The sequence below is a fragment of the Ursus maritimus genome (genome assembly GCF_017311325.1).
Source record: "Ursus maritimus isolate PB19 chromosome X unlocalized genomic scaffold, ASM1731132v1 scaffold_X1, whole genome shotgun sequence".
Taxonomy (NCBI): domain Eukaryota; kingdom Metazoa; phylum Chordata; class Mammalia; order Carnivora; family Ursidae; genus Ursus; species Ursus maritimus.
The window spans coordinates 18,430,787-18,441,424 of record NW_024423319.1 but is presented as its reverse complement, the minus strand read 5'-3'; the positions used below and the strand labels follow the sequence as shown (position 1 = coordinate 18,441,424).

The window sequence follows — 10,638 nt, the reverse complement described above, 5'->3', positions numbered from 1 at the left end:
AGGTGGCTGAAGTGGCCTGCAGCTGAAATCCTGACCTACCGGAGAGCCAGCTGGGGTGCGGCTGGTTTGAGGGAACGGTATCTGTTGGGACGGTGTTCTCACTGGGGAGGCCGTTTGGCAACCTGTTTTTTTCAGAAGTCCATGCCCCACCATGGCAGGCACACGTTGTTCTAGGACCTGGTTCTGTCTATCCTACCTGATCCCATTGGACTCAATTTTTTCATGCTCAACCGCATCAGGAAACATTAAAATGGTAGGCTAGGTCTCAATTCTAGGTGTTTTTTTTTTTCTTGTTGTTGTTTGTTTATGGGGTTTTTAATTTTTTTCGTCTTCTTTCTTCCTTTTGGTGGCATGTGTCATGCCTATTTTGGATAGCTCATTAGTACTCGCCAGTGGACATCTGCGGCTCCCAGATTCCCTGTGCATTTCTCAGTGTCTGTGATTGTGATGCAAAACCATGTGCTTTATCTGCCAGTTCTCTGCTACTGTTGTTGCCACTGTGCTTGTGACTGCTGTCATTTGTACCCTTCCCTCCTGGCCTCTGCACAGCTGTGCCTTGCGCTGTCTTTGGGCTTCAGGTTTCCTTGTGTTCCTATCTTTTGTCTGATATAACCTCTCAATGCTGCTTTGCTCCCCCAAAAGGTGGGCCATAGGTCTCATGATTCTCCCGAGAACCCCCCCCCCCAGATTGGTTGCGTGACCATGGGGTTGCACCCTGACTGTGAACACTGCTTTCTGGTTTGTGTGACAGCCCTGACTCCCATGATGAGTAGAGCCTCCTGGCCTGCCTGGCTCTTAACACGAGACACCCCAGCTTTGCAAACTGCTGACTTCCATGAAGCTCTGTTTCCCACCATACTTCGGCTCTGTTTGTTGGACTCCGCTTTTCATCTTCTCTGTGGCTTTAGCCAGGAAGGAATAGCAGCTTCTGGGCAGCATGCCATGAGAAAGGCTATTCCCTCAGGAGCAGCACTTTTTCTGCTTCTCATTTTCAAATGTTCCTGCTTTAAATCTTCCTTCCCTTCCCCACCATGGCATGCAGGTTCCTTCTCAATCTATACAATCTATGACAGAAACTGGTAGTTCCTTGCAATCTGTAACACCGACTCGTAGTACATGTATACCACAGAAGGAAAAAATGCCAAGAGATATCAAGATAATCACGACTGCTGTGTTGGAAAAACAGAAACAAAACAAAAAACTCATAAAGAGCAAAGAGGAATTTCCAAGAGCTTCTGATAACCCTGACCTAGAAGAAATTATACTGAAATGTACTCATGGAAAATTTCACCCAGAAAGTAATGTGCAACTGTGAAATCAAATGCAATGCTTCTAACACGAGACAACCAAGTATTTAATTAACTTTTGACTCCCCCAATAATGTGAACGTTCTGGTGTGTGTTTACTGGAAAGCTTTGAGTGGGGAGATTTTACTTTTTACTTCTCCACGGTGAGTTTTTAGTCCAAATAAATGTTAAAATGTGCAGTGGCAGCTTTAAATTGATAAACGTTAAATACAGAGGAGCCTCATTTTACAAAACGTGTATTCCTGAAAAGTTTTGTATACTAGATACAATTCGGGAAAACTTGGTCACATCTTAATGGCACAGCAGGAGCAGGCTGTTTAAAGGAACTCTGTGTGCAGTGAAATTTTTTTCTTTTTTGGTAACATGAATAATCTCTTAATATACCTATTTTGTGAGTTTCAGTTTCTTAAGGCATGGGGCCTCTACATTTTTCTTTTACGTCAGTAATTTCATAGGAGAACGTTGAAGGAATGGCAATTCCAGTTTTAATTATTCGTTGATTGATCCGAAAGCAAACATCCATAAGAATGCTTTCTCTTAGGGTTGACACTACTTAGTCAAGTTTCTTAAGAGTCTCAAGTTGCATTTGAATACTTCCCCAAATCTTTGCCTATAGTATCTGGCCTTCATTTTTTTGCTGCAGAAAAATTCTTCACTGAAAGCTTTTAAGTAGTCACAACAGTCTTTTTCACGAGTAAAATGAATCTAGACAGGAATGCAGCATGGCTTTTGAAACACGCATGGGTATGTGCTAAGATTTCAGCACTTGTCTGGGTGGAGAAGTGTGCTAGCAGGGTCTCTGAGAAAAGGGGTCTAGGATAATTTAATTTCGCACCCATTAACTTAGCCAACAGATATTTGTTAAACATCTACCAAGAGCTAGGCACTGTAGGTGTTTAACATTTCCTGCCTTCCCAGGGAAAACACCAGAACGGAGGTAATAGAACACTAAGCTGGGAGAAGGGAAAAAAGGGGCCAGGTCAGTATTTCCCCCACCCTGCACACACACACTGTGTTAGGTCAGTGCTGATTTATCACTGCCACAGCTCAGAGAATGTTCAAGTTGTAAAGAAGTTTTGAAATCCCCAGCCAACAGCTTCCTTTGTACAGAGAAGCAAACTGAAGTACGGTGCTGAGAAATGACTTGGTCAGTGTCACGTGATGAGGAAGTAATAGAGCCCGAGCAAAACTCATAATAATAGTATCCATCTCATAGGGCTATTAAGAGGATTAAATTAAGTTCATATTTATAGAGTGCTTAGAATGGTGCTTGGTCCTAAGTAAGCATGATACTAGTATCTGTTAAATAATGACCGCCACAACGCTCATAGGACCATGCTGCATCTTAAGCAGATCGAATCTGACCCATTTTATTCTTTCCTGATGCCTTCAGAGGCTTACACAGGCTTTCTGAAACTTGGAGGCTCAGGGAAGGAGCTCGCCTCATTTTGGTGCAGTCAGACTTGTTCATAGGAAGGGAGTCAGATAAAGGGGGTCTCAGGGTTAGACTCTGGAAGCTTAGAAGGCCACGCGTACAAGAACCACACCCACATATCCTGGATTATGCAGGTCATTCTTGATTTTACCTTTTATTGTGTCATAAGCATATTTGCCCTTTTCAAACCACATGTAATGGTTTTTTTTTTTTAATCAACTCTCTTCCAGTGTTGCTCAGTGAGATGGATGCTTCATAATTCTTACTTTGTTTGACCCCCAGGCAGTGTTTGACTGTTTTGATTATCCCCTCCTGCTTAAAGAATGGTTTCTGTGCCTCCACATTCTTTATCTTTTTCTCCCATCTCTCTGGCCAGCCCTCCTCTCCCCTCCTGTCCCCTCCCATCTCCTCTCTTCCCCTCCTTTCTCCTCCCCTCTTCTCTCCCCTCTCTCCCTCCCATGGAAAATTTCAAATGCACCCAAAAGCAGAATATTATTGTTCTTCTCTGTGAGGTTATGCCATGAACTCAGTATACAGTTAGGTTTGTTTGCTTTGTTTTGCTTTCCGTTTTTATGAGTTGTTGTTAAAAATTACTTTTGTCTTATAATTATGTAAAATATATTTCTGTAGTTATGAAAGAAAATCTACAAAACAAGGCCTAGTCACAGAAGTATAGCTTCTGTCTTTGTCTCTCCTACCATGTTTCCTCTTTCTCTCTAGAGGTGGCCATTTAAATTTTTGTTTTTAGTTAATTCTTCCATTTAAAAAATACATTATGTATTATTCAGGTTTTACCCTCATCTTTACACCTGTGTTTACATCTGTGTGCCTGCCCTCCTCTGTACACACGTACTGCTGTCAAGTCATATTGAATGAATTGTTTGAAATTGTGCTGTGTGTGTGTGTGTGTGTGTGTAAACCTCTCCTGCCTAATTTCTTGCCTTTAACCCATCTTTACACCTGTGTTCACATCTGCCTCCCAGTCCCCCCACCCCCAATACTGGACTTCAACCATACGCAAGTATTTGATAAGTTCCAATATACTATGCTTCCTATTGCCTTGGAGCTTTCTCAAGTGCTGTCATTTCACACAAAACCCTGCTTAGGAAGAGTTCAAGGGAGAAGGAGAGGAAAGGGTGTGGGGAAACAGACAGTGGCACACATCGCTAGCATGGTGCATGTAGTACAACCTCTATAATGGGCGAGCCTATGCATTTCAGCTGGTTCTCGGGCCTTATTTACCAGTGACACTGCACATGTACACAATTTATATGTGGATGTATCTACGTGTAAATCTGTCTCTATTGCTGTTGTTTGAATAGCAAGAGTCCAAGTGTTCTGCCACTATGTAAGCTACATAAATAACCTATGGAACATCCACAAGATAGAATAAGATACAGCTGAAAAAAATAATGAGGTTGATCACGGATCATTGGATATTGGAGGATCTCTAGGATATGCTGCCAAGTGTATAAAACCACGCTACCTCTGGCATAAGAAAGGGTGGGGAGGATAAGACTCTGTGTTCATAAATGCTTTCTTTTTATAAAGAAACACTGAAGGATAAGAAAGAAAATAATACACATAGCTGCCTATGGGGAGGAAAAGGATGGATGGGGCAGGTTTCATAAGTTTCACAAACTTATGAAAGAAGGAGAGGAATTAGAATTGAAAGGAAAGGGATTGGAGAGAGTATTGGCAACTCCTTTGAGGAATTTTGCTGCAAAGCAAATGTAAAATTCTATTTACAAAATGAAGCTTAAAGTTTTCATGACTTTCATCAGATTCAGTATTTAACTTCTTTCATAATGCTTAGTATTTTATTTTTCTTAATGTATTTTCTAATTATAGAATGTCAAGAAAATATAGTTGTTTTTTTTTTAACAACTCTCTCTTAGAGGCCCTGATGCCCTCCACTTTACCCCAAGGCACTATGCAAATATCACTTCCTATGTGTGCCCTACTATGAAAAAGGTAGGAAGTGCTGCCTTACAGAATGGTGCTTGAGGGGGGGCTCTCCATGCATGGGTAACATAACTCACTGCAGGGTCTTTGGAAGGTCAGAGCAAGTGCCAGATGTCATTTGAGTAAGGATCCGGGGATCTCTTACAAAGAACTGCAGAGAGGACTGTAGAAGCTGACATTAGTCCCAGAGGTATTCTGACCCTCAAGGCGAATAGTGGAGATGAGGGCAGCACAACCTTTAGAAAAAGGTGCCCCAAGAAGATAGAGATCCCGCCATTGTGACTTGGGGGTTGTGGGCAGACTCAAAGGTCATGAGATTTTATAAAAAGTTCTTATGTAGAGTTCAACATTTTTTCATGAGAATATACTGTTTCAGCCAAATTGACAATTTTCCCCAATCCAGGTTAGGCAAGTCCCAGCCTAATGAGATTTGGTCCCATTCTCTGTGAATGAGGGATTGGGGTGGGGGAAGTGAAAAACAGGTCTCTGGGTGGAAATCTAGGCTCAATGAAGCAAACATCCTAATTTTTGTTTTAATATTAAAACAAATTATTAAAGTCTGATCAATGAAGTGAATTAACACCACCAAACAATACATAGGGCTCAGTCCTTTTCTTTCTAAGATGAGTGGATGGTACAATATGTTATAAGAGGGTGAATTTCTTTTCTTTTCTTTTCTTTTTTTTTGCAGTTTTATACCTTTATTTGACAATCAGTGATTAGTTCTCATCCACATTAACTGTGTGTAGATGTTTGAAAGTGGTGACAGGTACATAGGGAGCCAACGTGTAGAGCTTATTTGGTGAGTCCTCGTCCTCATTATGTTTTCTGGACAGCCACACATGGATACAGTACGGAGCGTGCCTTATCCCTTTGGCCCACACAGCGTTGTTGAGCCTGGTGTCAGTGCGCACATCTGGAGTTCCCATCTACTCCATGGCACATTTCCGGATCTCTTTGAGCGCCCGAGGGGTACACTTCTAGAAACCCACTCCATGGATGTGCTTGTGAATGATGATGGTGTATTCTCTGGTCACTACCTTGTTGATGGCAGAATGGCCCTTCTTCTCACCACCCTTCTTTGCGGGAGCCATTCTGCCGGGCCCTGGTTGCAAAGGAGAAAGTGAATTTCTTGTACAGAAGTGCATTTATAAGTAGAGGTAGCCAATAGTTTTTGCGCCTGCCTCAACCTCTGGCATTGTGAGGGCCAGGTTTTTGGTTTGTTTTGTTAACTGGTGTATGCCATTCATTAGAACAACTCTGGGCTTAGAATAGATATTCAATAAACATTTGTTGAAGGAAGGCATAAAGAAAGATTTTATGCTTGAAAGGCTTCTTGCAATGTCTGATCAAGACTTTTTAGAAGATCATCTCTTCAAATTCTTGATGTCTCCATTGATGAGAAACTTTATTCAAAATATAAAATCATTGTTTGCAATTCAAAATATACAATAGTTAAAACTATGTAAGGAACTCAACAGCTTTTTTATTTCATTGACAAATGTAATACTGAATTTTTGTTAATAAGTGTATTTTGGTATCCAATGGAATATTTTCACACAAAATTATTAAAAGTAATGTAGAATGTCTATGCATTCTTAGAGCAATCAGTATGCAGCTATCTTGTGCCACCACTAAAATGTCATATTGTCATAAAATAGACAGAAGTGTCCAATATAGAAGAGGACAGAGATTGGGGCCAATGCTTGAAGATGTGCCAGCTAGAAGCCTCTACCTGGATGCTGGTCTGCTCCCAACAACTGCTACCTTGAGTGTAGGAATTGGGGGAGGGGCATGGCTGTCCATGTCATTGCATACTGTGTTCTGTTCCTGTGCTCCAGTTGGGATACAGAGCTGTAAGAGCTGCTGCTTGGACTACGATAAAGATTAGGCCTGACTGTGACCCTTGCTCCAGGTGTAATATCCCACATATAGATTATCTCTGCAAAACAGGGTGTCTGCTGGAACTCCTTAATAGTAGAACATTCTAGAGCAGCACTATTCAATAGAGATATAACAGCCATGTATAATTTAAATGATCGTCACATCACCAAAGTACAAAGAAACAGGGAAACTAATTTTAATATTATATTTTATTTAAAGCAATATATTTGAAATTTATGAACATGTGTTCAATATAAAATTATTAGTAAGAGTTTGAGAGTCTTTTTTTCATATTAAGTACTTGAAATCTGGTGTATGTTTTACATTTGCAGCACATCTCGATTCTGATGTTAGAATTTCAGTGGTTAAAGTGAAATGTAGTCATCAAAATAATGAACGTGTAACAGAAAAATATTTTCACATTGCTTCAGTTTTTTAATTAATTTATTTTTTTGGAGTTTGTTTGTTTGCTTGTTTGTTTAATTTGTCAGAGAGACAGAGAGAGAGCACAAGGGGGGAGCAGGCAGAGGGAGAAGCAGGCTCCCTGCTGAGCAAGGAACCTGGCGCAGGACTGGATCCCAGGACCTGTGGGACTCCATCCCAGGACCGTGGGATCATGACCTGAACCGAAGGCAGATGCTTAACTGACTGAGCCACCAAGGCATCCCTGCTTCAGCTTTTTAATAAGATTTATTTATTTATTTATTTATTTATTTATTTGAGAGAGAGAGAGAGCATGTGTGAGCAGGGGGAGGGACAGAGCGAGAGAGAGGGTCCCGAAGCAGACTCCCTGTTGAGTGTGGAGCCCGACCCTGATGCGGGGCTCCATCCCAGGACCCTGAGATCATGACCCGAGTGGAAATCAAGAGTCGGCCACTTAACTGACTGAACCACCCGGGTGCCCACATTGCTAGAAGTTTTAAAATTCAAATTAATCAAAATCAAATACAGTGAAATGAAACAAAAATCTTAATTTCTCTGGGGGAGTAGCCACATGTCAGGTGTTCAAAAGCCACATGTAGCCGGTGACCACCACAGTAGACAGCACAGACCTGCAGCATTTCCATTGTGTGGGACATTGTAGCTCTGGCAGTGTCATCCCTGTAACTGAAAATCAGTCATAAACGTCATCCAGAAGACAGATATATTATGAATTATTGTTTAGCTATTAACATAATAACTTAAAAAGTAACTTTAAAAAATTGTCAAAAACATATTTCTTAGAAAAAAGTTTCCTGACCTTTAAAATACTGACTTTTATCTTTTATCTTTTACAATTCACTTTTGGAAAGTCTCCAAAACTACAAGATAGCTAAAAGATCCAAACTGTAGTAGTTGAGTTGTACCACAAGAGGACCTGCAAAGACAAGTTGAGCTCAAATTTCAGCCACGCTGATATTATTAAACTGAAGTGTAATTAGGAAAACATCTCACTGTCAGTATTAATATTCTCATATATGCCTTCATTAAAATCTAAAAAGGTAATCCATTTTAATCTAATTTTAATAGTACATGGTACGGGGGTTCTAAATGGCGAACTGAGGCTACAAAAAGTGCCATTTTGGCAGGAATTAGGAGACAGTATATTATGGTTAAGAACATGGGGTATGAAGTCATACAGGCCAAAGTCAAGTTGTGGTTTGACTCCACACCAGCTTTATGACCTCAGGCAAGTCTCTTCATCCTAAAATAGAACTAATTATACTACCTATATCGTAGAATCTTTTGAGGATTAAATGCAATAGAAGGGGGAATGAAGCATGAGAGACTCTGGACTCTGGGAAACAAACTGAAGGCCTCGGGGAGGGGGGATCAGGATAGGCCGGTGATGGGTAGTAAGGAGGGCACGTATTGCATGGTGCACTGGGTGTTATACACAAACAATGAATCATGGAACTTTACATCAAAAACCAGGGATGTACTGTATGGTGACTAACATAATATAATAAAAAATATTATTTAAAAAAATAAATGCAATATCACATAAAGTGCTTATCACAATGTACATCATAAGTACTCAAAAATGTTAGTTGTTATGGTTATTAATTGTTATTAGCTCTTAATCCTCTCACGATTTATAACATTTTTTGGGGTACAGAAGGAACATTGCTTTAATCCTACCATAGTTTGTAATGTAACTCTGTATAAGTAGTGACAGGAGGACTTATGTACAGTAGTGAATCAAAACAGAAAGTAACTATATTATGTGGGTAAGGGGTCCAGCCTTGCCTGGCTCCAGCCCACATTTGCTTTTCCCAGACTAGGATTGAATCAAGTTCCTTGACCCCTTCCAAGTACCTGTTTCTGTCCTAGGATCAGTTTCCCTGGCTACTAACTATATAGTTCCCACTCTCACTTCCCTCAGAGCTGCACCTTTTTGAACTTTGATGTTTGCTACCATTTTCCCTGCTGTGACCTTGACCTTGCCCCTTGGCTTTCCCCTCTTAGCCTGCTTCAGATAAACATCTTTCCTAGTTTGATCTGGCATCTTCCTGTTTAATCTTACTTCAATCAGCAGTGCTCCCACTCCTCCTCTCTAAGCAAGAAGTTGCTGAGACAGAACAAAAGAGCTCTGACTGCAGAATGCAGTGAGTCACTTTAACTCATTTATAACGATATTTGTTGAATCAGATAATAGTATGTGCCTTCAGAATTGGTCATGTGTGCATTTTGGATTTGCAATATTCTGTTAAATGTATAATACTTAATGTAAATATGCACATCTTTATACCTCCACCTCACAACCCAAGCAGGTACTCGTTCCCTCTATTCTTTGCTAGATTTGCCCCCATAGCACTTATAAGCATCTGAGAAACTGGACATTTTAGTTATATTTGTTGTCTGTCTCCCTTACAAGAAGGTAAGCTTCATGAGAGCTGAGAATTTTGTCTCTCTTCTTCACTGTTTTATCCCTGGTATCTAAAACAGTGACTGTTCCAGGGTAGGAGCTCCATAGGTATTTGTCGTATGACTAACAATGCAGATAAATAAGAGAGTGTGCCACCAGTGGATCAGAAATTATGAGGGATTCCTGGAAGATACAAAGCAGACAGGATCAGATAGACAAGAAGAAAAGACACTACATCCCAAAACACATGTGGGAGATGAGTGCTGAAGTAAGAACAAATCCGAAGAACCACCAGTAACATTCACTAAAGGACTACATTAGAATCGTAGGGCTAGTTGCCCTTCTTTCTCAACCCCTTTCAAAATACCCTCCCATTCCTATGGAACTGAAGGCTGCCACACATTTAACCACAGGGGCAAAAAAATGAAACTGCACTTTACAAAACTGAACAAGTCACCTAGGAACTGCAGTGAGTATGGATATAGGAGTCAGAGAGAAGTAGAACAGAACTTGAGGTAGCTATGGCCTTCATGACAGACCCAGGAAGGTGGGATGGGAAGGAAAGATAGTTCTACTCAAAAGAGAAACATCGGTGGTCTACTTTAGGTTGACGTACCTTTAAGCAAAGGTGCCCAAAGCCATGCTTCATGTGCTATCCCACTATATAGAGCTGAGCTCACAGAACCTCCCATTCACCAGAGCAGCCTGTCGGGGAAACATATCTACACAACTGCAGAGAAAAACCATGCTAGCTACATATATTTGGAGCCTAGTCCTTCATTTATAAACATGAATCAACAGCCAGCTACCACTGGAAAAAGAAAGGCTGATCCCAGAAGAAATAGGAGTAATGCAGGCAGCACACAAGGAATAAAGCAATAACAATAAAACTTCTTCAGAGACATTTGAAAAGATATTGCACCCAATAAACAAAATAGGCTTCACTGCAAAAGAAAAGGTCAGAGAATAAGGAGTTCTTGGAAATTGCATTTTTACCAAAATAAGGAAAGTGTAATAAAAGGGTTAAATAACAGAATGTACATGACTGAAGACCAGATTAGTGCTCTGGACAATAAAATCAAAGATAAAAAAATGAAAAGTGAAAAAACCTGATAAACCGAAGAAATGAAAATTTTAGACAAAAATTAATCAGTATGGTCAATTGATCTAGGAAGTTCCCTCTCCATTTAATAAGAGGT

At 40.5% G+C, this 10,638-nt stretch overlaps 1 pseudogene; it reads right to left on the bottom strand.

The window, feature by feature from the left end:
- Positions 1 to 5,376: 5,376 nt before the first annotated feature.
- Positions 5,377 to 5,957, bottom strand: LOC103662572 (annotated as a pseudogene).
- Positions 5,958 to 10,638: the final 4,681 nt, after the last annotated feature.